Source organism: Vicugna pacos, chromosome 7, assembly GCF_048564905.1.
Source record: "Vicugna pacos chromosome 7, VicPac4, whole genome shotgun sequence".
NCBI classification, from domain to species: domain Eukaryota; kingdom Metazoa; phylum Chordata; class Mammalia; order Artiodactyla; family Camelidae; genus Vicugna; species Vicugna pacos.
The window spans coordinates 80,136,649-80,163,067 of record NC_132993.1 but is presented as its reverse complement, the minus strand read 5'-3'; the positions used below and the strand labels follow the sequence as shown (position 1 = coordinate 80,163,067).

General features: G+C 43.4%; 1 protein-coding gene across 4 annotated transcripts in view; it reads right to left on the bottom strand.

Annotated features, from left to right (window-relative positions):
- Positions 1 to 26,419, bottom strand: part of POU6F2 (POU class 6 homeobox 2) — a 424,404-nt gene that overhangs the window by 57,995 nt on the left and 339,990 nt on the right. The gene's annotated exons all lie outside the window — the stretch shown is intronic.

Here is a 26,419-nt window from a genome sequence, read left to right as displayed (position 1 = left end):
TGTACTCAGATGGCTTAAGAAGCCCCGCACGTCATTGCAGGTGGACAGAGGGGACTCCATGAGCACATGTGGATGTCCTGGAGAGGGTTCTAGAAGAGCAGTGGAGAGAGGTGGATCCTGCGGGACTCTTGATGAGATGTGCACCGAGGACACAGGGACCCCTCGAGGGAGGGGAAGGAGATACACGAGCCTGACTAGCACACTGGGATTGGGTGGCACGCTATTAGGTGGCCTTCCAAAGGATGCATTTCTTTTTTATTTTTAAATGTACTGATAAAATTGTCAAGCCCAGAGTTGAAGGGGAAAACCAGCTTTTAACTTAGCCCAATACATCTGATTTTGAGGTAGAGATTTTGAGGTCAGCATTATGGAAACCCACCAACCCTCAATCAGATTTTACACAAGTTATATGGAGACTGTCACTGTATTACCACAAGCTTACACATCTCATTTCCTTTTCTGTCTAGTCCTCCATTTAATAACCTGAAAATCTATCTTTTTATTGAGTTTCATGCTATTTTCTTACTTACATACAATCGCGTTCCTCTTACCAATTGCCTAGTGTCATGGCACATTAGTTAGGTGAATTTGTTGATATTTCAAAATTACTCTTTCTGTATTTTTTATTCTATCAACCAGTTTAAACAAGTGGTTGGGAGCACTCCTGTGATGAAAGAAAAAAGGCTATTTTTTTTTTTTTTAAGAATAAATTGCTTCCAATGGGAAGGGTAGAGCTCAAGTGGTAAAGCGCATGGTTAGCATGCATGAGGTCCTGGGTTCAATCCCCAGCACTTCCTTGAAGAATAAATAAATAAAAAGAATAAATTGCTTCCATGGTACATTAGTTGGTGTTATTCTAGTTTCTAGCGATGGGAGCACACAGCACATTCTGGCCCCACCCACATCTAATTTACTTAAGTTACTCCCCAACACTTGTATCCCTGCAGGGAACACAGGTGCTACTGAGGGCAGAAGAGAGACAAGAAAGGACGGGGTGCTCAAAGGAAGACGAGGCACGGTCTGCCCCGTGGAGCCTCAGGACAATTCTGTTCCTCAGATATTTCCCCTGTAACCATGGTGCAGGCTCGGAGCAAGGCCCCAGGGATACAGAGGTGGACTCTGTATCCAGAGTCTTGCCTTTTTTTGGTGGTGATTGGGGTGGGGGAGGTGTGTGCAAACTCAATGCCCAGCTCATTCCTGTTTCTCCTTCATGGATGACAGACATTTTAACAGTGCATTCTGCATTTCCTCTGGGAATTTGTTGGATTTGTATATGTATATGAATGCATCTATCCATCCATTTGGAATGTGCCTTTGAACACAGTTTTAGGTACATATATATACATACAAATGTGTTTCTATATGTACATATAAGCACATTTATGATAAGTAATGTGGATGCTGGGATACAAGTGTGAGGATGGGAGTCAAGCAGGTCTTGATCAAAGATGTGTCTACATCCCAGGAAAGAGTCTCCTGCCTTGATGTGCTCCCAGTGTAATTGATGGATTGCTGATTTCTACCCCACGTAGCTGGTGCTGCGGGAACAGGGTTCCTGGAGCCCAGATGAGGGGCCCTCAAGCAGCCTAAATGTCCTTCGATGGACGAATGAATGATTAAAGAAAATGTGTTTTATATATATATAAAATGGAATATTATTCAGCCATAAAAAGGAATGAAATCTTGCCATTTGCACAACGTGGATGGACCTCCAGGGCATTATGCTAAGTGAAGTAAGTCAGACAGAGAAAGACCAATACTGTGTGATCTCACTTATATGTGAACAGCAGCAACCCAGGCTCATAGATACAGAGAACAGACTGGTGGTGGCCAGCGGTGGGGGGTGAGAGATGGGCCAGATGGACGAAGAGGGTCAAAAGGCATAAACTTCCAGGAATAAAATAAATGTAATGGAGATGTCATGTACCGCATGGGGACTATAGTTAATAATACCGTATTGTTGCTAAAAGAGTAGATCTTAACAGTTCTCATCAAAAGAGGAAAATTTTCTAACTATGTATGGTGACAAATGTTAATTAGGCTTATCGTAGTGATTGTGTCTTGATATATACAAATACCGAATCATCCTTGTAAAAAAATACAAAAATACAAATACGAAAATAAAAAGAGCCAGCGGGCACAAGAGGGGTAGCAGGGTGATGGGTGAACTGTGGGAACACTGGGGAGCAGGCTAGCTCACTAGGGGAAGAGAGGATGTGAGGGAAGTTTCAGGAAGTAATTGATAGGCGCTCAATCCTGAATAAGCAGCAGATCAACTGAGCAGACAGGAGAAGAGATGCCCTTAAAACTGACTTGTGGTTACCGGAGGGGAGGAGGGTGGGAAGGGATAGACTGGGAGTTCGAAATTTGTAGGTACTGACAGGTATATATATAGAATAGATAAACAAGTTAATGCTGTATAGCACAGGGAAATATATACAAAATCTTATGGTAGCTCATGGTGAAAAAGAATGTGACAATGAATATATGTATGTTCATGTATGACTGAAAAATTGTGCTCTACACTGGAAATTGACACAACATTGTAAACTGACTATAACTCAATAAAAAAACAAACAAAAAAAGAACTGAAGAACGAGTAAGTACAAAATTACGGGAACATCAGAATGCCTGGTGTTTTCTGAACGGCCAGAGCAGGAGAGGGGGCTAGGAAAATTCTGAGTTGAGTGCTGGAGGCAGAGAAAGAAGGTGGGAAAGTAGAAATCAGCAAGCACACGTGTGATTGGCACGCACGTGTTCATCCAGAATAGAGCACCTCCTGAGAGATGCCCCTCTGAGCTGTCGCTATGAAAGCACCTAAATATGCATATCTTTTGCAATATAATGGAGACAGCCTTAGCAGCTCTGCAGCTTGGGAAGCAACACTAATTGATAGTCATTAAATCATAAAATACTTTCATTTATTTTATATCAAGGGAAATCTAAACTGCTGACTGACCCCCAAAAAACTGAATTTTGCATAATAAAAACAGACCCATCGTCCTTTAAAATACAAAATGTTCTTTGTTACAAAAAATGACAGAGATGGACTATAAGTAATACATTGTACCCAGGTATCCAACCATCATATCCATGGCTGGGTGCCCTTGTGAAGATTAAGCTGGGATTTTATAAATTATAATTTTATAAACTAATTATAAGGGTTGTATTAATTTATGATTAAGCTGTAATTTTATAAATTAATTATAAAGGTTGTATTAGTTTATTGATAAGATTTCAGGTCGCCAAGAGTCAGCCCAGGGAAGATGGAAGTCTTTTATTTACTTTAGGGCTGTTTTACTCCTGAATATATTTTCTGGAGATACTAATTTTAGCACTGAAACTCAAGAAATTTTTTATAAGTCCAAACTAGTTCAACCTATCACTTATAAAAACAAATATTTGCTTCCTCTTTCTTCCATCCTGATCACCACATTGGTTATTAAAATATGTTGTAACAAATGTTACATGTGCTATCTTGGTTTTATCCACCCATGGGCAGTGCCTTGTCTAAGCTATTACAGAATTTTATTATTATGCATAATGGCCTTCTTGCTTCATAAAATTTATTCACGGAACAGATGTTGTAGAAGAAACTTAGTCAAAAGATATGCTATTATTCCCACAAAACAATACTGCATTTGGGTCATGCATGATTTTTTTTTTTTTCCCAAGGAGCAGCAGAAATCAACTGATTTGTTGCTGATGTGTAACTGAACCTTTCAGACAACTTCTACTTTCTTTCTTTCTTTCTTTTTTTTTTTTTTGCTGTTATTCCATTTGTCTTTATTTATTTATTTATTAAATATTTCTTTATTGAGTTATAATCATTTTACAATGTTGTGTCAAATCCCAGTGTAGAGCACCATTTTTCAGTTATACCTGAACTTGAATTTACAATAAAATCAATTTTACCATGTAGCCTACAGGGAAAAGAAGACGCATCTCTGGTCATGTCACACCCATTGCTAAGTGATGCTCTTAGTCGCCTGCGGTGGTTCCTTTCTTGTCAAGAGCCCAGGGGTGCAGAGTGTAGTTACCACACCCACATCAGATGTGCTGGAGCCTCAGTGCCCAGAAAACAACTTTGCCATTAGGAAACACAAGTGGTCTGAATTATTAGAGAAAATACGACGCTGCAGAAAGAGAAAAGATAAGCACACAAAACGGAGGGGAAAAAAAAAAAACAAAAACACGACCAGAATGCTCAGAGGTAAATAAAATCCTTCTGTGCTCACAAAATATATCGGTTATAGGTTGTTCTAAAAACATTAAGCTAACAGTTGAACCACTACCTGTAGGAGCCCTGAGCCAAGAAAATATAAAAAGTTGTAGAGAGCGTTTGGGAAGTTTCCATTAATAAAACTGAACATAGGTTAAAAACATAAAGCTTAATCTCACCAAGAGCAAAAGCAAAGCTGTGTCGGAATTTTCTGCGCTTAGGGAGAAAAGGGCAAGACATCGCTGACTGAAGAAAGCAGTTCTACACCAATCAGCACAGAGAAAGGTATGTTTAAAATCTTCTTGCCAATACTGGTAACTACTGAGAAGAGGCTGGCTGTGCATTTATAGGTAACAAGTGATGGAGGAGGGGATGAGAAATTGCTGGGGGTCAGGGCACCGGGGGTTCTCTTCCTGAGTCAGCAGCTGGTTAGGCGTGGTGTTTCGCCCTACCCCGCTCCACTTCCTTGTATGTAAAATGAGAAGGTTGAACTAGATCAGTGGTTCTCAAAATGCGGTCCCCGATGGGCGTTAAGCCCTTGTAGTTTTAGGGACGCGTGTTCCAGAGTCAGCCTCCCCTGATGAATGCCCCTGATAAACACTGAGACCCTCCAATCCATCATCCCTTGCGCTGCTCCAAGGCCTGGAGAAATCACGATTTCCTCCCTTCCCTGATAGCCCTGCGGGCTTCGGGTGGCAGGCCAGCTCCAGGAACGTTCAGGGTTTCTGGATGGGCTGGAAGAAAGGGCTTTCTACCACATGTTGGTTCTCTCTCTGGGACTAGCCACCTCGGCTACACCTGGGAACTGTTAAAAATGCAGATCACTCAGCCTTCAGTGGGACCTGCTGCATCAGGGGTTGTGGGGTGGGAGCAGTAATCTGGGTTTCAATAGCTCATCCGGTGATGCTGACATACACAAATGCCTGAGAACCCCAAACTGGACAGTCTGTACAGTGCCTTCAAACAGTAAAACCCCACAATGATGCTAAAATGGTGGGAGAAAACTGGAAACAGTGCTGTAATTTTTCGAGCTCTCTTCCTGTTAAGTTACAAAATAAGTATGTTAAATAAAAGTGTATTCTATAACTGTTTATACTTCTTGTCTGGTATATCATTTAAAAAAAAATAAGGGCACATTTTAAAATTCCTGGTGTTTCTCCACTGCAGTACATGAGGGCAAAAATAAAGCAAAATGACCAAGTGTAAAAAAAAAAAAAGGAAGAAAAGAAAATATATAGCTTTAGGGGTGATTATATAATCATTTTATAGAAAACATCACTTAAATAAAATAAATGTATAAATAGAAAATGAAAAAAAAAAACCTATTAAATAAACAAGTTTACTTTTCCAAAACTTTGGTTTCAGTAACTTTGGACAAAATTGACCAAGATAGTCACATGGCTTTTTAAGAAAAAAAGCCATCAAGTAACAAGGGAAAATGTAATTTCTAAGAATTGATCAAAATACATTGGAAGTTCGTAATATCTTTAGAACAACATATTTTTAGCTTGTAGCCCTACATGCTAGTAAGCAATGATATTTTGGTAGAACACTTGAAAATTAGAGTAATTCCAAAAATGTGTTTAGTGGAACCCTGGTCCTGGATTTGCTCTGGAATCCAATGTTTGGGAAACTGCGTGAAGCATCTACCCCTTGGTGATCTTCATTTGAGAACCCATTCAGCCTGATTAACTCCGTATTTCCCCGTAAGACTTGATCATAGTGTCCCCTTCGTCTGTGATCCCACTAACACCCCTAGAACTTGCATTCTATGTCACGCACTCTGAGAAAAGTCGGAAGATGTATTACTTTGTTATTCACAGATTTAACCAACAAGCTAATGGAATACACTTATACTCCACTTCGGCTATTCTCATCAACTACTTTTTGGGGGTGGGTAATAGGTTTATTTGTTTATTTATTTTTAATGGCGGTAGTGGGGATTGAACCCAGGACCTTGCCTGTGCTAAGTATGCACTCTACCACTGAGCTCTACGCTGTCGCTTTTCATCAACTAGTTTTAAAAGAAGTGAAACAGGGCAGGACCCTACGGGGCCTTCCCAAGACAGTCCCCCACCCTCCATGTCCTCTGCCTGCCTCTTGTCCGTAGAAAAGCTTTAGTTAAAGAACAGGTTTAATCAGAGAAATAAGAAAATACAGAAACAAAGGGAAATAGTCAAGAAAAACAAAATAATAGTAATAATAGTTTAGTAGTTAAGCAAAGTCAAGGACCTCTAGTTCCTCCTAAGGGCGATAGGTAATATTCTGAGCCACGCTCTCTGAGCTGCCTTATAGATCCTGAAATCTCCACCAAGTGGAAGACGCTAATTACGTGATGACCAGACTGTAGCCATGACCTAAGCTGCCTCAATTCCAAGAACTGGCTTCAGAGAAACAAACCGACCCTCGAATTGAAGATGAACTGTACTTAAAACCATCAAGATGACGCTGATCAGAGCACTGCATGACTAACTTCAAGTTAGCGCTGACCCTGAAACTCCCCTTTAAAAGCTCTCGTCCACTGACTGTCGGGGGGTGGGGGAAGTTGGCCTTTGGACAGAACCACCTCCCACTCCCCCCTCAGATACTGGCCTCTGAAATTAAGCAAACTTTTCCTTTGTACCAACACTTGCCTCTCTTTGTATTGGCTTCTAAGTGGTGAGCAGCCAGACCTGCCGTTCGGTAACAGAAGGACTTTATATTCCAAAAGATGTAGATGCTCCACCAACCACCATCTGGGCCTGAACAAAATTCCCCCTGGTGCTTTTGTTAATGTCCATGCAAATTGGCCAAGATAAAATTTATTGATTTAAAAAGAACCCTGGAGACCGCACGAACTTTGAGCATTCACAGACACAGCTGCGTGACGATTAAGTGAGCAGGATGGTAATATTTTTGAGTCTCTGTTAGGTGAACCATCACCATTAAGTGAGCACAGTGGTGTCTGATGGTGTCCTCATTACTGCCGCCTGACCTGGCACCTTTTGCAAGCCAGAAAGAGAAGAGTTCAGAATGGAGTGGAGCCACAAAGCAAGCGCATGTGTTAGCAACCCTCAAGAGCAGAAAGCTGGGAGGCGGTTCTCTGCACTGGTACTTGCGGACTTGGAAGAGGCCATGGGTGTCCGTCCATGTGTGTCTATTTCAAAGGCTATAGGTTTTGAACTTGATCTGTGGCTGACTTGCGTAAGCCTAGCTTGAGAACAATACTCTTATTTTCTATTGTATGTATCTTAGTAGATAATTGCTAAACAGACAGGGAAAAAACTGGCCACAAGTGCTTTCATTTTGTTTTTAAATCCTCAATCTTAATAAAGCCATGAAACACCTATTTTCATGTATCTAAGATATTTCAGTTAAGAAAAAAATTTTCTTTGTATTAAGAAGCCAGTTTACCAATTTACATTTCATTCTCTATTTTCATTAGTTTCTGCAACCATAGCTTTTTTTTTTTAACCTTAGAAATACTGGCAGCTAAATTAATTTGTACCTATAGATCAGTTACGTTACCTCACAATTACAGTAAAGGCAAGGCATGCATGGTGAAAACGGCATTCTATTTATAAAAATTTTGGAAGTGATCCTATAATTTTATAAACATTTTAAAATGCATTTCCCTCTCATGAACTTTGTCCCCTAGTATTCAACTTGCAATCATGGAATACATTGATTGGAAAATAGGTTATCTCAAGTAGAAATGATTTCAAATATAAAACAAGGTTCATATCCTAGCCACTAATTTAACAGAACAGTTAGAAGATGAAGTTGGCAGCCAAATAAGGTCTTTCCCCCTCTTTTCTGATTTTCATTTTTCTTACAAGACTAAGTTCAGGAATTCAATTCACCATTAAGAGAGCCGTTCCACAGCCAACTTTTCTTTGTTTAGAAATCATTTTGATAATCAAAGAAGGGTACCAACAGGACACTCAAACAGCAGAAGTAAGGAGATGGCTTTTACTGACTGGGAGTCTGCAATGACTCCTAAGCTGCTCCCTCCTCGGTTCCTGGGATGAGTTAGTTGGTTGGGTGCAATGGCTCTCCCAGCAGGGGGCGCTCCATGTGGGCTCGACCAGCCCCAGGGCCTCTCATTACGACTGGCCCTGGGCAGCCAGTGCTCCCAGCTGGTACACAGCGTGTCTGAACAGCTGGGACTCAAGCTTAGACTGTTTCTATGTTGTGAGCCCAATAAAAGAGTCGAGAAGCAGAGAGAGCATAGCACTGAGTACTAGCATCACCTTCTAACTGGCCCGTGGGCAGTGTATTCAAAGGCCTTTTTGTTCTGAAGTTAACGCGGAAGTCAACCATCTATCTAAGGGCTACTCGCAGGACAAGTATGAGTGCTCCTAATGGTGTCCCACCACCACTGGTCCAACTTAGTCTTGCTCTCTTTCGCATTACGTTCAGGAAGTTAAAATAGGGATGATGAAGGAGGTGAGACTCAACCATGGCCGTTATGGAGATAAAGTGACCTCTCCCCTCTCAGTCCAGGCCCTGCGCTGATGCCGGAGTGACCATCCTAAACCATTTGCTGAAATCAGCCTCCCACTTCAGATCCTTGCCGGTTCTCCCTTGGACTTGGAATAACTTCTCACCTCTTTGGGATGGAACAAAAGGGCATTCACAGCTTGGCCCAAATGTACAATTCGAGCCTCATCTGCACCCTGCATCAGGGCTCACAGAGCTAGACTAAAATGGCTGAGCTCTGGAGTCATGTTGCCTGGGTTCCAAACGAGGCTCCATCACTGTGACTGAGTTACAGGTGGGACCCCCAGGAAGCCGGCTCTGAGAGTTTAGCTGCTGAAGAAGGACTGCCTTGAGATTGACCCCTGAGGGAGGGCAGCAGTGGAAGCAAGAAAGAGCAGAGAGGGAGAGGGTAGAGCTCAGTGCTAGAGTGCTGGTTTAGCATGCACAAGGTCCTGGGTTCAATCCCCAGTGCCTTTATTACATTAAAAAAAATTAAAGAGTGAGCAGGGAAGCCCAGCTGCGATGTGGCCTTGACATCTCTGCTAAGCCCATGAGGAAGCTTTGGAGCTAGAATGGCCCATAAGAGTGGCCATAGTTGGGCCTTTAAACTCCCACAAGGGTAGGCCATTGGATATGGGCCATTCTGGAAGGAGGCATGGCCTTGGGCAAGGCTTTAGATGAGAAGGTTTCTCTGCAGTGGAGGCCATTGTGGAGGGGCTGCTGGCAGTGGGAGGCTGTGTGACCAGTGCACTTCCAGGCAGCTGGGGCGACATGCCCTCGACATCCCCTCCATTGAAGGGAGATCTGGAGGCATCGCAGTGTCCACCACTCCTGGTCTCCCCAAGCCGCCGTTTCCTCCAGCGTCCATGAGGAGTGAGAAAAGCATTCGCCTTCGCACCAAGTCTGAGCCCCTCCCTTCCCCCCAGGACCACGAGCCTCTCAAAGCAGAGACCTGTTTCACTCTTTACTCCCCATGCTCCTGGCACTGAGCACGGTGCCTTGTGAGCCAACACTGTGTGTCTGTTGAATGAACACAGGAAACAGAGTCGATTGTAACACACTGATACTCTTCCTACTGCAAGGATTTGAGATTTACAGAACCTATTGTTTCCTTTTCTGCTTTCACCCTAAGGAAGTCCAGGGTTAAGTTTAATGAGCAATTATAGAAATAATATTAGCCAAGGTATTTGGTGTCTGATTTTCCTTTTACTCTGCATGGCTTTGGGTGTTTGTTTTATGGACTCTGCTTACGAATACTCTGTTTTCGATCGTAAGCCCACTCAGATCACTTTTGGAAGTTGGCAGGTTGTAAATTACATAGATGCAAATAACAACATCTAAAATTCTGGCCTTAGGTACTGCTCTCTGATCACAATTCACCCTTCTACGCAAAAGGATTTATTTATAGTATGCAAAGCTTCTAGTTGTGTCCTGTATCAACCTGAGCCAGTATAGTTTGCCCCCTTTCTATGTTTCCAGGGATATAGCTAAGATGTAGGAAGGATCTTGCCTAGACATGGTCCATAGGGCAGAAATATAGATGCTAGAACAAAGGGGAAAGGAAGTGGAATCATTCATTCAGCATGTATTTACTGACTGCCTGTCACATGCCTGGCACTATTCTAAGTATGATGGGTACAACAGTACATTAGAGAGAGAGCAAGACTGACATGAGGGATAAAGTGCTTGCAGTCTAGTTGGAGGAGACAGAAGTAAATGGGTAAGTAATGGACGAGATAATTTTAGGCAGTAGGAAGTGCTGGAAAGAAATAAAAACAGGAAAATACGATAGAGGTGGGGCAGAGGGAAAAGATACTTTAGACAGCATGGTTAGAAGATCTGTCTCTGAGAAGATGGGATTCAAGGAGAGAGTTTAGAGATGAGAGAAAGCCAGTATGTAAATAGCCAGACAAACAGCTGGGCGGGGGATGGGCAGCACATACAAAGGCCCTGAGGCAGAAACAAGAAAGGCTGTTTACAAACCCCAGGTTTGAAAAATATTTGTAATTATTTGGACATTGGTTATTTTAGTTTATATCCAATACATGTGGAAGTTTTTTTACTTAAAAATTCGCAAAACAACTGCAGATGACAACTGACTCTTCAGTGTTCAACTCCTTTGTTGCCCTCCATTTCTATAGACTTCAGATACCATAACCCGATATGAGCAGCACACTTTTGAGTTGCGCAGTGTATTCTGTTAAAACTTTAAAAACTTTACAAGGTTTTTAACATGGCGATCTGTCACTGCTATTGCAAAAAGGAAACAGCCCAGCAGGGTCCGAACCCTGGAGCATTTGATCTGAACCAATTGCAAGTATTTCTAAGGATGGAGTATCTATTATTTTATGAGCCACAGCCAATAAAATTCCTTTCTCCAGACGTTCAGTGGAACAAATGAGCACCACTGGGGCTAGTTTGGATTTATCCCCCACTCTCTGACCCCTAACTGGGCAGTGCTTTGGATGATTGAATCAGCCTTTGGATTAAAAATCTTTTGAGTTCCTTATGTTTGAATGATTTGTTATTTACCACCTATTTTAAGACTCCTATCGGGGGGGGGTAGGTGCTCATTTGTCATTTTCAAATTTAGCATTTTTGGCGAGGATGACAAAATTAAAATATCCTGTTCTTGCAGAAATGGATGAGAGAGGACAGCCAAAACTGAAGCTGCATCTCCATGTGATCTCATGCAATAGGGAGGCTGAAAGGTGAGCAACTGACAAACGAAGAAACTGAAGCTCAGAGAAGTTATCTCGATTCTTATAGGTCTAGAAAGTTCTGACTGCTTAAAACATGTGTAGCTTTCCCTGCTGTTGGATCATTGCTGTGGCTTCATGTAACCCTTCTGAGATTTGGTCAAAGGATAAACATCCCTGAGTGTCTTCTATGGACTCAGTGCTGATTTGGATACCCTACTGGTAAAGACGAAAGAGGTCAAAAACATAGCTTTTAATGCTGAAGAGTTTACACCATTGGATTCATCTAATTAGGGCTCTTCGATCTCCTGATCAAAGGAAATTTAACATTTTCCTTATAAGAACAAGCTAAAATATTACAGGAGATAACAGTGTAGAAAGTTTCTGTTATCTACTGGTTTAGATTCTCACTTCATAGCTAAAGGAAAAGGTCAGCTGTTTGGGGTTCCTAGAAGTATGAAATCACATCAGATCACCAGCTGGAAGTCCTAAGTACCTCCCCCTGCAAATCCCCAATAATGAGTACAGTATGTTGTCATTTGCATCGCTTTTGGGGTGTAGGTAATCCTTTTTATTCACTTTAAAAAAAGTGTAATATATAGAGTTCATATCTTTCCATACCAATGTATTTTTTGTGCCTTTCTAAGTTTAATGGAGTTTCTTTTTTTTCAGTATATTTTTATTTTTTTTATTGAACTATGTTTGCTGTACAATACCATAAGTTATAGGTGTACAGTATTGTGGTTCACAATTTTTAAAGGTTATATTCCATTTAGAGGTATTATAAAATATTGGCCATATTCGCCATGTTGCACAATATGTCCTTGTAAATTATTTTATACCTAACAGTTTGTACCTCTTATTTCTTTATCCCTATCTTGCCCCTCCCTGCTTCCTTCTCCCCACTGACAGCCACTAGTTTGTTCTCTGAGTCTGAGTCTGCTTCTTTTTTTGTTCTATTCACTAGTTTGTTATATTTTTTAGATCCCGCATATAATTGAGATGATGCAGTATTTGTCTTTCTCTGTCTGACTTATTTCACTTAGCATAAAGCCCTCCAGGTTCATCCACGTTGCTGCAAATGGCAACATTCTGTTCTTTTTAGTGCTGAGTAGTGAAATTTCTCTTTCTTGATGACTCCAGGGCACCATTATGAAGATCAGTTAGTATCGAGTTCCCTACCTGGCTGTCTGTCCCCGGTCCAGACCTCACGCAAAGTTTAAGGATCTCTGTTGGGGGAACTCAGCCCTCACAGAACCACTGTAGACTTGGAGCCGCTCTGACTTGGCGCCCTTCCAAGCTCTTCTACCAGGTCATGATCACGCTCCCTCTTGCCTTAGTTCTTCCCCTGAGACTTCCTTCCAGTCTGGGGCCACTTCATCTTCCCAGCCTCCCAAGAGAGCGGGCTCTGTCCTGACCTCCTGCCTCGTCCTGCAGGACCTGCATATCTGTCAGGAGATTCCTGGGTGCAGTGCTGTCTCCTCCGCCTGGGGTCTGTGGCTGGGGTCTGCTCCAGACCCTGCCTCACCCATCTCCTCTCCTTGGCTCCTCCTGCTGGCCCAGACCTGGGGCTGGGAGCTGGTCCTGCCCTCTTGGCTCCTGGCCCCCCTGCCTCCACCCGACACAGACCCGGAGGCCTGTGCATTTTGACTTGTATGTTTCTGTATTTTCCCGTCCTGATGGGCAAGGCCCTTTTTCTCAGCTGTCCTGGGGCTTGCTTCTAAAAGTCCCTCTTTCCCTTGTAACTTGTTGCTTATAATCCGCTGTAGCTTTTAGGATCCTTTTTATTCACATTTTTTTGAATAAAAAATTGAAAAACATAGCCAATCTGGTTGGGCTGGGGTGCGAACGCTAGCCTTTTTTCCTCTCCTCTGCATAATACGCGTGGATATTTTGACAAAGACTTTACAATTTGTATATACTATTATTAATTTATCTCTTGGTTCATAACCGTTTCAAAGAGCCAGGTACTGTGTTGAGGAGTTTCCAATATGAGAGAAAAGCTTGTTTTCTCACACTTTGACTGAAGTTACGTAGCTATTAGTTCAAGAGATTTCCGAAAAATGTAAACAGGTTCTAGGAGAGTTTGTATAATCTTCCTCAAGACATAACCTGGGTTAATAGACGGAAATCAGGAAACTAATCAACTGATTATGAGAATCCATTTCATAATTAGATCGTTTTTCTGTTTAAATTGGAACAGCGGGGCCGGGTCCCCTGCAATCATGCAAATATCCCAAGGGAGAGAAACATCTTTACATACAAATCAGCCTTTTGCAACCCAGAATGGAAACCTCACTGGGGTTCTCTTGAAAGTGACTTTGGATGGGCTGGTGAGAGGCGAGTCAAGGTGAAACGCCACGTGCTTAGGGAGAGCCCACCAGGTCCGTACAGATGGGAAGACACGGGAGAGGCTGGATTGCATCGCTTTTTCTCTACATCACATATGTGCCCTGGGCTCTCACGGGGGTGAATCGCGCCCTCATCTGGAGGATGAGTAATTGGAGGATGCACCACTCTCCCCCTAAACGACCTTCTACTGGGAACCAAGGGAGAGAGCAGTCGTCTGAAAATGAGTAGACTTTCTGGTGGACCTGGCACCACGGGACAGGATTTGGGGACCTGTTGTGAAATCTATCTTACCAAAGACATTACTACACAGTGAGGGGACCCCAAGAAAGAAGCCTTCTAGGAGCAAAAGGGTAAGAGACGGTGCTTTAGGAAATTCTAATTGCTTTGTCTCTGTGCAGATAGTTATCACAGAGGCGGATGAATGGGAACATGATCATCAGAAATAGTTACGTAAAAGAGGATTCAATTTAGTATAACGAAGTGGTTTTTTTTTAATGTCAGCATCTCTCTCTCTCACTCACTCTCACACAATGCTCTTCCTTTTTTTTTTTCATTATAATTTAAGAATCTCCTACAACGTGCAATACAAGCCGTGCCTAGCTGAGAATAAAGGTGTGAAACAGCCTTCTCCCCATAAGGCTAGCAGAGTCCTGGGACATCGGCGGTACTGGAGATGCAAAAAGATTCCCACAAAATATGACCTCACCCATGTGAGAATATTTGCCACGTAACGGAGTACATGCCAGGTGCTGAACACCTCAATCGCACAACCCCCTGAAAAATCGGTTCTATCACCCTTGAAGTTAAATAACTTATCCAAGGGGCATGAAAGCCGCTGCAATTAGAATCTGGGTCTCACTCACTCCAGGGGTTATGCTGCCTTCTTAGAGTAGAACAAATAAAAGAGAGTTTTGCAGGCCAGGTTTATACAGCGCAAATTAAATGGAGCTATGAAAATATTCAGTGGGAACATCTATACTCCTCATGTGAATAATATGGCCATTTTTTTCTGAGTTATCTATATTTCTTCAATTGGGCTGGGATGAATAGATCATTCCTAAATAAAACAGGAGAGCATAAAAAAATGAAATGAATGGGCTCAATCCCAGTTGAAGCAAAAAGTGAAATACATTTCCCTGCTTGAAGGAAAACGATTCATCTATGTGAGGCTCTATAAATGCCCTCTTTCAGAAAGTCACACAGCTCTGTCTAGAAGGGCGCTTTGCCTCAAAATGACGAGAGCTTTCATTCCGAGACAGAACATCGTCTCACGCGCTGACCCAAGGGAACGGTTCGCTCTGAAAACCAGAGGAGCTGGTGTCGTTGGTACGGAGGGGAGGCTGGACGGTAGAACCAAGGAGGAGACACTGGCCCTGGATTTCTTTCTGCTTAAACATTCTTTTTTGAAACACAGAAAGAGAACAATAGTAACCATTGTGGGGAAACAGCAGAGCTTGGATGCCGTCTGGCTCCGCTGCAGGAGAAGACGAATTGGGTACAATTTTAACTGAAGAGCATTTACTGATGGTTTGTGCAAAAGAAAAAATAAACAGCTGATACACGTTCCTTGACATCTAAGTTAGGAGGGCTGGAACGTGAGGAGATGAGCTGATAGGATACTGAAAGCAAGAGAGTGTGGGGTGAACAGGGATGGTGGTTTGGGAGAAGAATGGGAAAGTGGCTAGATAAATGGTGACATGGAATTTCATTACATTTTGTTTGTTTGTGGGGTGTTTTTTTTTTTTGGTGGGGGTAGGTAATTAGGTTTATTTATCTATTTATTTTTAGTGCAGGTACTGGGGATGGAATTCAGGGGTGACATGTCCTTTCAAAGTGCAATGCTGACTATAAAGCCAAGAGGGTTAGAAGCAAGGGAGTGATTTCTGGAGGGAGAGCAGGGTATCAAAGGCCGTGTTCACTCCAGGAGAGATTTTAGTAGCTATGATTCCATATGAAATATGGTTCTAGCTCCAACTGTGGTCTATCTCCAGACAAATGCCAATGGTATGTTGTGTGTTTCCATGAGAGGATGCAAAGCACTCAGAACTCAATTTCCTCCCCTAGAGCCCAACTTCCTCAATTCCTGGGTCATTCTTCCCTGGCTCCGCTCCTTCCTCACTTCTAAGGTTCATCCAAAGACTAAATCTTATCACTTTGACCTTGAAGATGGTCCACTTCTCCTCCTTTCCTCTGCTGCGGCCAGGTTAAGGTCCCCATCTCCTCTCATTTGGGTGATTGCACCATCATCCACTTGGAACTGCCGCCAGCATCTTCTATGTTTAATTAATCTTCCCCTCAGCAGAGAACCTTGAATAGCTACACATTTCAGTCACAGTGTGAACACCAGACATTTCTGGGCTCACATGCTAAGAATAGCCTCTTTAGTCTTTCAAAGGAGCAGAAAGAATCTAAGAAGGCTCTCTCATTGGTCCTCCTAGAGTTAGAAGTTTCTCCCACTTTTTGAAGGACCCAAGTTGCAAGGATGAGAACCCACATTTCCCTAGATACGTGTTACAATGATGAAGAAAGAAGGGATCTACAAAAGAGCAATGGATGGGCTCACTTTTCAGAAGTGGAAACTGAGGCTCAGTGATGGTAGTAAGACTTTCACGGCATAGGGTGAGTGTCAGAGTCAAGATCTGCTTGAACTCTGTCTTCTGACACTTTGGGTTCAGGCCCTTCCGTGCCACACCGTGCCACACTGTGCCACGCCATACACTTCACACCACGTATGCCATGCCACAGCACGTCATGCCACCAAAGTGAACGGGTCATCGTCCAAGTTTCAGGAAGGTTGGCTTGTAGGTGGGTTGGGAGGTGCCTCAGGGAAGCATGGAGTCAGGGAGTCTGGGAAGAAGGTCCAAGCTATTGCATCCTGCATGTAACCTAGGATGGTGGCAGCGAGGGTAGAGAGAAGGGAATGAACTTGAGAAGGAGAACATGAGTCCGCACCCTAATCCTGTTTTTGCTCAAAGATGTTCCTGGGACAGAGATTCTCTGAAAATACATTCTCATCATTATGAGGGTGACTGTCATCCAAGATAGTACTGAGTAAGTCACTCGTGAGACGCCAGCAACCCTGGGTCAGGGGATGGGCCCTGTGCACTCACTTGTATCACTGGACCAATTAGTGGCACAAAAATAATTTGAGGGGCTCAGATTCCTTGAGGCATGTATTGCTGGCAGAAATTTAGCCAAGAGATTTGACTCCAAGCAAGAGGGAGAAGGAAGCATTTGAGGAGAAGGGAAGTCCCTCTCCTAAACCTGCTTTTCTTAGAGGTAATGACCTTTCACAGCTTTAATGCAGGTTAAGATATTAACTCCTGTTCTACGTTAACAAAGTTTTTGTGTCTTTGCCTGCTTTTCTACAAACCTCCACCTTTCTGCCAAGCCCTCCTCCCACGTCTGCCCCTGGTTCTTCGGGGAATGGCTCGGGTCACACCCACATTGTTCAATCTTGAAGCCATGTTTGGACACACGTGGTGATGGAAATATACTTTTGCCTCAAGGCTCATGCAGCAAGGTGGGGACAGGGAGCTGGTTACTGTCATGTGAACCATAAACTGGAGCCATTAAATGAAGCTCTGAAAATCCTTCCTGTAAAGCTACCAACATTTATGTGCCTTGGCGCATCTTGGAGATGTGGGCCCAGGAGCAGAATCCTCAAATTAATCTCTTAAGTTTGGTAAACATTGAAATTTACTAAAAAAATTATATGTTTATAGATAATGAACATATGTGTACGTGTATTTATATATAATGTATAAATATCAATGTATTTATATATATAATTAAAATTTAAGTATATATATGCAGAATAAATATAAAAATATAAAATCATACTGTTAAAATGACTGAAATACTATGAAAATAACATAAAGGATAATGCTAAAAGAAAATTAAAAAGCTATGTCCACTATAGATAGTCATAGATTGATAGTGTTGTTTCGAGATCTGTACATCCATTCCAGGAATTGGAGGCTTCCAGGACTGTCATTGTGGCTAGGCGAAATAGCAAATGGTATTTAAGTAGATTGTACATGTGGAGTTGGAAAAGTCCTTAGCGATCATCTGCCTACAGGGCACATGTAGCCTTGGGTCCGGGGCACAGGTGGACCTAGGCTTCATAAACACCCTGGGTCTCACTTTCTTATACGGGAAATGAGAGACCCTGAGGACGTTATGCAGGTGCAGGTTTCACATGAGGTCAAGGCCCTGAGCGGAAAGCTCAATATTGAGCTGGTGACAGAGCAGGCACTAAAATGCCCGTCCGGGGACCCCAAGACCAGGCTGTGTCCATCACCCACAACTCACTAGCTGGGGTGCTCCCCTCCATGGCACCCCCTCCTGGAGGTTTCCTTCTCAAACACCCACTCCTCCAACACGTTCGTTCGTTCGTTCATTTTAACATGCAGTTTTAGCCCTCACTGTGACATCTCTTGTAAGGTTAAGGCACTACTGAACCCAGCAAAAAAGAAAGTTTTAGTCCCAAACCGCATCTCTCCTCATTTGCCATCTTACAGCGGGCATCCCACATAGCACACATGCCACCAATTAATAGTAGAGGCCTGTATGATACCATAAGGCAAATTAATCACCAGCTTACAATATACTTTAAAAGGACAGAATTGAGTTAATAACAAACTACAGTTTATTGAGGGCACCCAGGGGGAAACACGCTATTTTTTTTTCTTCAAATTCATTAGAAGTCTCATGAGGGAAGTACTATTATAGCCCCATTTTACAGATGAGGAAACTGAGGCTCAGAGAGTTTAAGTCACTTGCCCAAGGTCACACATCTTGTGAGTGGCAGAGTAGGATTTAAATTCAGTAGAGTCGTGATGCTTTGCTGCCTACCGGAACGGGGGCAGGGATGGAGTTTGAGATGGGGTGAGAGGGGCTACAGAGCAACCCCTCTCCCAATAAATTACTCTTGCTGTTAGTGTGTCTCTAGGTGGGTGAAGCTGCCCTGAACACTTAGATGACAGCTCAGGGTGTGTCTCTGGGGATTAAGTTTCTTCTTTAGGGCCGGTTGCTTCTCCTAGGGGTCGGGGGTCGGGGGCTGTGTTAAACTTTATCTTCTGCACTCTCTTCTGGGGAGTCTTTAGGTTTCTGCAGTTAAATAGGAACCTTGAATATTTGAAAAAATCAAGGAATAAGCATCAGCCATGGCCAGAGTTCATCTGTCCCAACGTCCCCGCAAAGTTAAAGGTGTGGTTGAGCGAGAGGCCGGTAGCTGTAACCAGAAAGGACTGCCATTTGGCTGGTTCCTGGGGGAACCCCACTGGCAGGTCCAGAGGCCGGGAGCGGGGGCTGCGGGGGGGACTCCAAGGGCACCAGAGACTCAGCGGCATGGCCTAAGTGAAGGGTGAATTTCCTCCGCTCATCACCTGAGTAAGGGCTGGAGAGTAAATGAAAAAAGCCATCCCCAGGAGAAAAATATTTATTCATTTAGGGGCTGAAACAAAATGCCAACTCTGTTGTGATAACAGAAGGTTTAAAGTGCAGAACTGTTGTTTCTCAGTGCACTTATGGTCTGGCTCCCGGGTCAGAGGGGGCAACCAGTCCATGTAATCCCCCGAATGGAAAAAAATTAGGCTCCAAGTGCCGAATGGACGCCCACAACATAATATCAGGTAAAACAAGCATATTCTTTCCTCCCCCCGTCTCCCCCAACCTCCCCAAATGTGAGAGAAATAGGGAGAAATTCTAGTCATCTCTCATTACTCTGAAGGTCAGCCTGGCTGGGAAAATTGTTTCTGCTTTACAATTCCCCAAACTGTAGAAAGCAGTTAGACTTCTGGACAAAAACTAATGTTGCATTCAAAGGGAAAAGAGGCTGAGATGGCATTGCCGCCGTAATAAGAGAATTTTTTACTCTTTCCACTTCCCTGTGAACTTAATCAACTGTGACATGAGAAAATATACTGGGCTCACCCAGCCAGAATCTGACTGCCACCTGAAAATGTCCTCAATATTCCACTGTTTGGGACTTCACAATGATCCTCCCGACATCAATTTCGTGCATGTACATCAAAATGCCATTAGAAATGCCTCCACGTTCCCCTGTTCACAGCCTGCCCTGGGCCTCCAATCCCAGCCTCCCAGTCAAGACGCCCGTGATTGACTAATGGGTCCTTTCTGTTACTCCTTTGAGAGCATCTGCTTAGATGCAAAGTTGTCTTGGGGAAAACGGGAGATCTAATGCTGACCTCTCCCCAGAAGCACTCCTGAATAGCGTCAGGTGGGGACTGGAGTCTGGGGGTCCCCAGATTCGTTGACTTACTGAGTTCCAAGGCTTTTTCCCAGACTTAGATGGTTGGTCAGCATCCTCTAATAGAGCACAGTTCGGGAACCAGTGAACCTTGAACGAGTGTGCGTACAGAGGCTGGTGAAAAATCACGCGGTGTGCAGCCGAGTGGGTGCAGGGGGAGAGGCCCAGGGGACCGCTTCATCCTGGCTCCTTCATCACACACACATGCGTGCTTTCTGGGCTCAGCCCGGACACAGACACTCACAAAAGTGATGCGCGGCGGTGTTTGACGAGTGCCTGACATAGGTAACGAAATTCCTAATGACAGTCTTATCGTTTCTCAGTTACGTAAAGTTGAACAAATCTGATGTGACTCTTCATGGGCGGTATGATCATTTTTTCCTTTTGCCCTAATATTTACAGGAAATATTACAAGTGTTTGACATATAAATTCAGCCTCTGACTGACTTTAATAACCATGTGATCAATAAGACGTGATATTTTTATAGTCCGACTTCAATATTTCAGGGGTCACGGGTGGCGAATCTTCATCAAAGCAATAAGGCTAGATCTTTCTACTTTTTGGAATCCATTATTCACCCCCCCCTTTTTTTTTTTAAAGAAAAATCTTCTGTTTGGAGTGAGTACAATTAAGAGTTAAGATCTATAAAAAGTTGGCCACATGACAAAGGAAGTGGGTATTCTAGGGGTATAGATACATTTGCTTTCTCAATGGCTTGATTTTTGGATGCTAAGAAATTCAACATGATGAACACAGATAGAAACTGGATAGAAAATCAATGAATGTAAATCTGGGACCTTATTTTTTATTCAATAAGGACACCAATTCGCAGCCTCCTTGTAAAATTATTGCTTCTCCAGTAAACACACAGTTAGCTAGGACTAGATAGGTAGATCTCCATGTCCTGTGTGCCGGGTTCTAGAATAATTTATGAAGGTAAGCACCCAAATTCTCCCACCATTCATTCTCCCCCAGCCCATGCTCTTCCTAGGCTGTCGGGTCTTCAGAGGGAAATAAACACTAATGATCTTGATAATCAGGTTACAACCCAAGACCATAGCTCTTGGTGCTTGGAATACAAGAGTACATCGCACATTTGAGTTGTTAGTAGGATTGGCCAGTCTCGGAGGCCAATACATCAGATTGCTCAGTAGCGCCCCCAACCGGTAGAAACCACTCAGCATCTGGGCTTCATGAGAACTTCTTTCCCATTTCTTTGTGCTTCTCTCTTTTCTTTCACCTTCTCTCATCAGCATCGCACCATCATCACATCTAGTACTTATACAGCTCTCACCGTGTGGCAGACGTCTAAAAACTTTACAGATACTAATTTAATCTCCATGAGAAGCTGAGAAGGTTGATTCTTTTATGTGCATTTTAAAAAGAAGACAACTGAAGCACAGAAGGACTAAACAACACGGCTAAGATCATGCAGCTGCTGAGTGAAAGTCAGAATTCCAACCCCGGCAGGCAGGGTTCAGCCCCCTCTGCTAACTATACTCTACACTGACTCTGATTATCTTCATTCTCAGGGGCATTACTATCATTATTGTCATTAAAATATTACTCTATAGCAAGGATTGACAGGCTGCTTCTCACCAGCCACATCTGGCCCACAGCTTGGTTTTCGTAGCTTGCAAGCTAAGGATGGTTTTTTACAGATGAAGATTTGCAATTGATGTGGTGAGGAGGACCCCTAGTTTTGAGCTTTAATAAAGTGAAATGTTACCCGCCTGTGATGGCTAATTTTACATGCCAACTTGAGTAGGCCAAGGAATGCCCAGATATTTGGTCAAACAATCTGGATGTTTCTGCGAGAGCATTTTAAGAGAATTTACATAAATGTAAAAATCATGTGTGTGTGTGTGTATTCAGTTACTCCTTGAACAATGCAATGTGGGGGAGGGGCGCCGACCCCTATGCAGTTGAAAGTTATCCATCCTCTGTATCCATGGTTCCATAGTCATGCATTCAAATAACCACAAAATTGTGTAGACCATATTTATGTATTCAAAAATCCAAGTATAAATGGGCCTGCACTATTCAAACCTGTGTTGTTCAAGGGTTAACTGTATATATTTAATATATATACATATATTTGTGTATCTACATACACATGTAGATGTATATATATATTTACACACATACATACATGCATATATATGTGCATTGAACCTCTTGGTTCTGTTTTTCTGCAGAGCCCTGACTAATACATTCCTCCCCAAAGAATTCCATTCTTCTCATTAGTAACCTGTATTACAAAAAATTCTACTCAGTCACTATTCTTATATTTTGAATTTCAAATAAAAATTTTTGTGGAAATTTGTTGTCTCTTGCTATAGAAGTACAGGGAGAATATTCTTACATCTCTCTCAACCCACAAAGCCCCAGACATTCACCATTTGACCCTCTGCATAAAATGCTTCTCAACTCCCCTACGGCAATGAGCCTGTGGTTGAATCTGAGCTGCCAGTTAGTGTGACCGGTTGTCCATCTTAGATTGAGTGTTTGGCAGAATTAACAGTGGAATCAAATGACAGAGTACCCACAGCGTCCCCAGCACAATTCTCCCTTGGGTGGTGTTGGGGAAAGCCAGAGCTGGCTCTAGAGGAACACCCGTAAGAGACATGATAAGTGGTGACCTGGCGCTGAGCAGAGCAGTGAGGGTCTGTAATGCTCTGGGTCTGTGTTTCTCCCAGAATGAACTGTAAGAACCACTTCCTGGAGTCTGGCTTCTATTGCCCTGATAAACCCAGGAACATCCTTGATCCTATGGGCTTCATGGGTAGGTAAGCACTCTTCCTTCCACCCACTGCTTACATCCATCTCTCCAGAGGAGAATTGTACCTTTTTGTCTTTCAGGAAATTCATATAATTTATGAGAAAGGGACAGTATTAGTCAGGGTTCTCCAGAAAAACAGAACCAATAGGATATTGGTTTTACACATGCATTTATTTCAAGGAATTGGTTCATGTGACTATGGAGGCTGGCGAGTCCAAAATCTGCACGGTGGGCTGGCAGGCTGGAGATCCAGGGACGAACTGATGTTGAAGTTCAAGGGTGAAGTGAAGGCAGTCTGCTGCAGAATTCCTTCCTGGTCAGGGGAGGTCTGCCATTTGTTTGATTCAGACCTTCAACTGATTGAATGCAGCCCACAAACATGATGGAGTCAAAGTCCACTGTTTTATTCAAAGTCCACTGATTTAAATGTAAATCTCATCCCAAAACACCCTCACAGAAACATGCAGAATAATGTTTGACCACATATCTGGGCATCACAGTCCAGCCAAGCTGACACATAAAATCAAGCATCACAGGGAATAATTTTGGTGGTAGGGGGAGCAGTGGGGAGGTGGGGACAATTGACCAAGGCAGTGGTACCCATCTGTAGCAAAATAGAAAGCATCCAAGTGAATAACTACTACTGATGCTCCAATATCCAAGAGCACATCGAATATGTCTTCCTCTGGCTCTTCTTGCCCTTCTAGATTCTATTAGGACTCGAGAGCCCTGCGCAAGTTCCACCACCTCCAGGAAGTCCTCCCAGACATTCCAGTCCTCAGCTGGCTCTTCTTTGGGTCTCTGAGAGCACTTGCTGTCTGCCCACATGGTTGGATCCTTCATCATGCCCTCTTATACTGCATGCTAGTCTTGCCTGCTGGGAACATCCTTATGATCTATACCAACAATAACCACCCAAAGTCATCAGGAAGTTGCAGTTCTGTTCCCTTTCAACTACCCTGGGCAGTTCACACCCCTGTGACTGTCTGTCTCGCCAATCTGTCAAATCTTTGAAATACCTACTTTAGCAGGATGTTGGAGGATAATATGAGATAATGTTTGTGAAAGTACTTTGTAAACCTCAAGGTATGATACAGATAGAAGAGTTTTATTACTATGATACTGTGTTTAAGAAGGCAGGAGCTGGGACTCAAATGCTTTTAAATGATTTACACTTTACAAGTTTTATAGTTCTACACTAAAAGGTTTAACCCTTCACTCTTCTGGGAAAACTCAGCTATCAAGAGGATCTCATTTCTTTGCGGGCGATGGATAGCCAAGATTTTCCTGTGCTATTTTGATATTCTTCCATTCCGTGTTTTTAAAAGTACATGCTCTCTCTGATTTAAAAATAACATTTATTTTCATGGCATGGGTGTCTATTGGATAAAAATGGCTTACCAGCTTCATTATATATTTGGATCTTTACATTTAAAGATTCAAATTTAAATGTATCTGCATTTTCTAACTCATCAAAGTGTTTAAATAAATGACTTGTATCAAATAAGAGTTTGGCATGAATAGAGGCCCGAGAGCCTCTTCGTTATTCTCAAAATATTGAACCTCTTTTAATCTCCATCTATATCTTTGGGGTTGAAGATAAGCCCCCAAACTTCATACTTCTGGGAAAATCTCCACCTCTCTGTCCTCTGGGCTTTCAAAGCTCCCACCATGGTCTGTCTTGGAGGTCACCAGGAGTAAGCCATTGTGTCCCGTGTCCCTGTTTGTGATGGTCACTTTAAGAAGCCCAAGAACCCCAGCCAGCCCTCAGCCTCTGAACAGCCTTCCTCACGCGGCTCTGCATACCCCATCTCTCCCACCTTTCCTATTCCCAAGACCCTTCCACTGTGGTCCTTCATCATCCAAATCGCCTACCTTCTCAACACCTTCTTGGAATATTCTTGGCACCTTTCGCACTAACAGAAATCTGGCTCTCCCTGGGGCACACTACTTCTCTGAAGACTTCATATGTGATGACTGTGATCTGCCCATTCTGAGGAGTGTCTCTGGGCCTGGAGGTGGGGTGGATAACTGCCTGGCATTGGTAGTCTCCGGCCATTCTCCTTCCCATCTCCTTGAAAACCTTAGCTCTGAAGCTTATGCTTCAAAGCAAGTGGACTATTCCACTTGCTACTCTTTGTTGCAATAATCTATAGATCCTTAAGCCACCCCACCTCATTCCTTGAACCTTTTGCTCCTGGATCTTTGTCACTCTCTGTGAAATTAAAACAACTCTGTGTGTGTGTGTGTGTGTGTGTGTGTGTGTGTGTAACTTTTATATCCTGTGATACCCTGACCTCTTTGGTGTTTGCCTTGCTCTCCTCTTATGAGCATATTCTTCATCCCACCTCAGCCACCCTCTGAAGGTCATGGTTGATGACTGTCAATAACCACCCCTCCTCCATCACCTCAATTACAAGCATCTCACTCTCCAGCTTCTCTCTCATATATTTCTAGTACTTCAGACTTCAACAGCTCTTTAATCTCACTGGAATCTCCGTGAATGTTACCAGTGTCCTACTGTCCCTCACTTCCCTGCCTTGAGTCCTTCCTTCTTCACCAAGCTTAAATTTCACGGTCCAGCTCCACCTCCTCTGTGCCGACACCCGCACGGCTGAACCTGGCTGGAGAAAACCTCACAACGGTGCTGATGGGCCTCACTTTAAATACAAAACCATTAACCATTAGACAGACCCTTGGGACTGCCTAGCAACCCCATGACATTTCCCGGGTCAGATGACTCTTCCACCCGCTAAAGGGCCATTTTACATCTTCTCAGGTCTCTTTAGCCCTCCGGCACCCCCTTCCCACCCTCATTCTCAGCTGTTGACCTCGATCCTGACTTCACTGAGAAGAAGAGAATCAGCCAAGAGAGAACTTCTGCACCTCTCCAGCCCTGCGAACACCCACCCAGAGCACCTGCACCTATGTCTGTATTCTGTCTACGTGTGCTCTGTCCCTGTGAATGGAGCACACTGAGCTCCTTTCCAACGATAACCAACCCTCCACTAATGCAACAGAGCCCGTGCCTCTTGCCTGCTCACGGACGCCCCTGGTTTCTTTCATCAAACCTTCCCCCTCCACTGGATCACTACCATCTGCATAAAAATACGAAGATTCAGTTTCCATCTTGAAAAAAAACAAACCTGTCTTGACCCCACACCCCCTCCGGCTAGTAAGCCTTTGTCTGCGTCCTTTCTGAGTGAAATTCTCAGAAAGAGTTGTCTACCCTGGACGTCTCCAATTCTTCTTTGGAATCCACTTCCATCACTCCAATTCATGAACACCACTCCTTTCAAGCTCCGGTCACGGGCACTGCTTACCTGCAGGTGCTCGCTGCAGTGTCAGTTCTCAGCCCTCCTCTCACTGGACCTATCAGAACTGGTGGACACGGCGGTCACTCCCTCCTTGGAGCGCCTGATTTACCTCGGCTTCTGGGTGCCTCCTTGTCCCTCCTCCTAGACTTCCATGCCAATCTCTCTTCCTCCAGAGGAATTCTTAATCTTGGGGTGCTCCAGAGCCCAGTGTTTGAATCTCTTTTCTATCTCTGGCCACTTCTAGATGATCTTACCAGGCTTATGACTTCAATATCAGCCATACACGGTGAACCCTCACGTTCATTATCTCC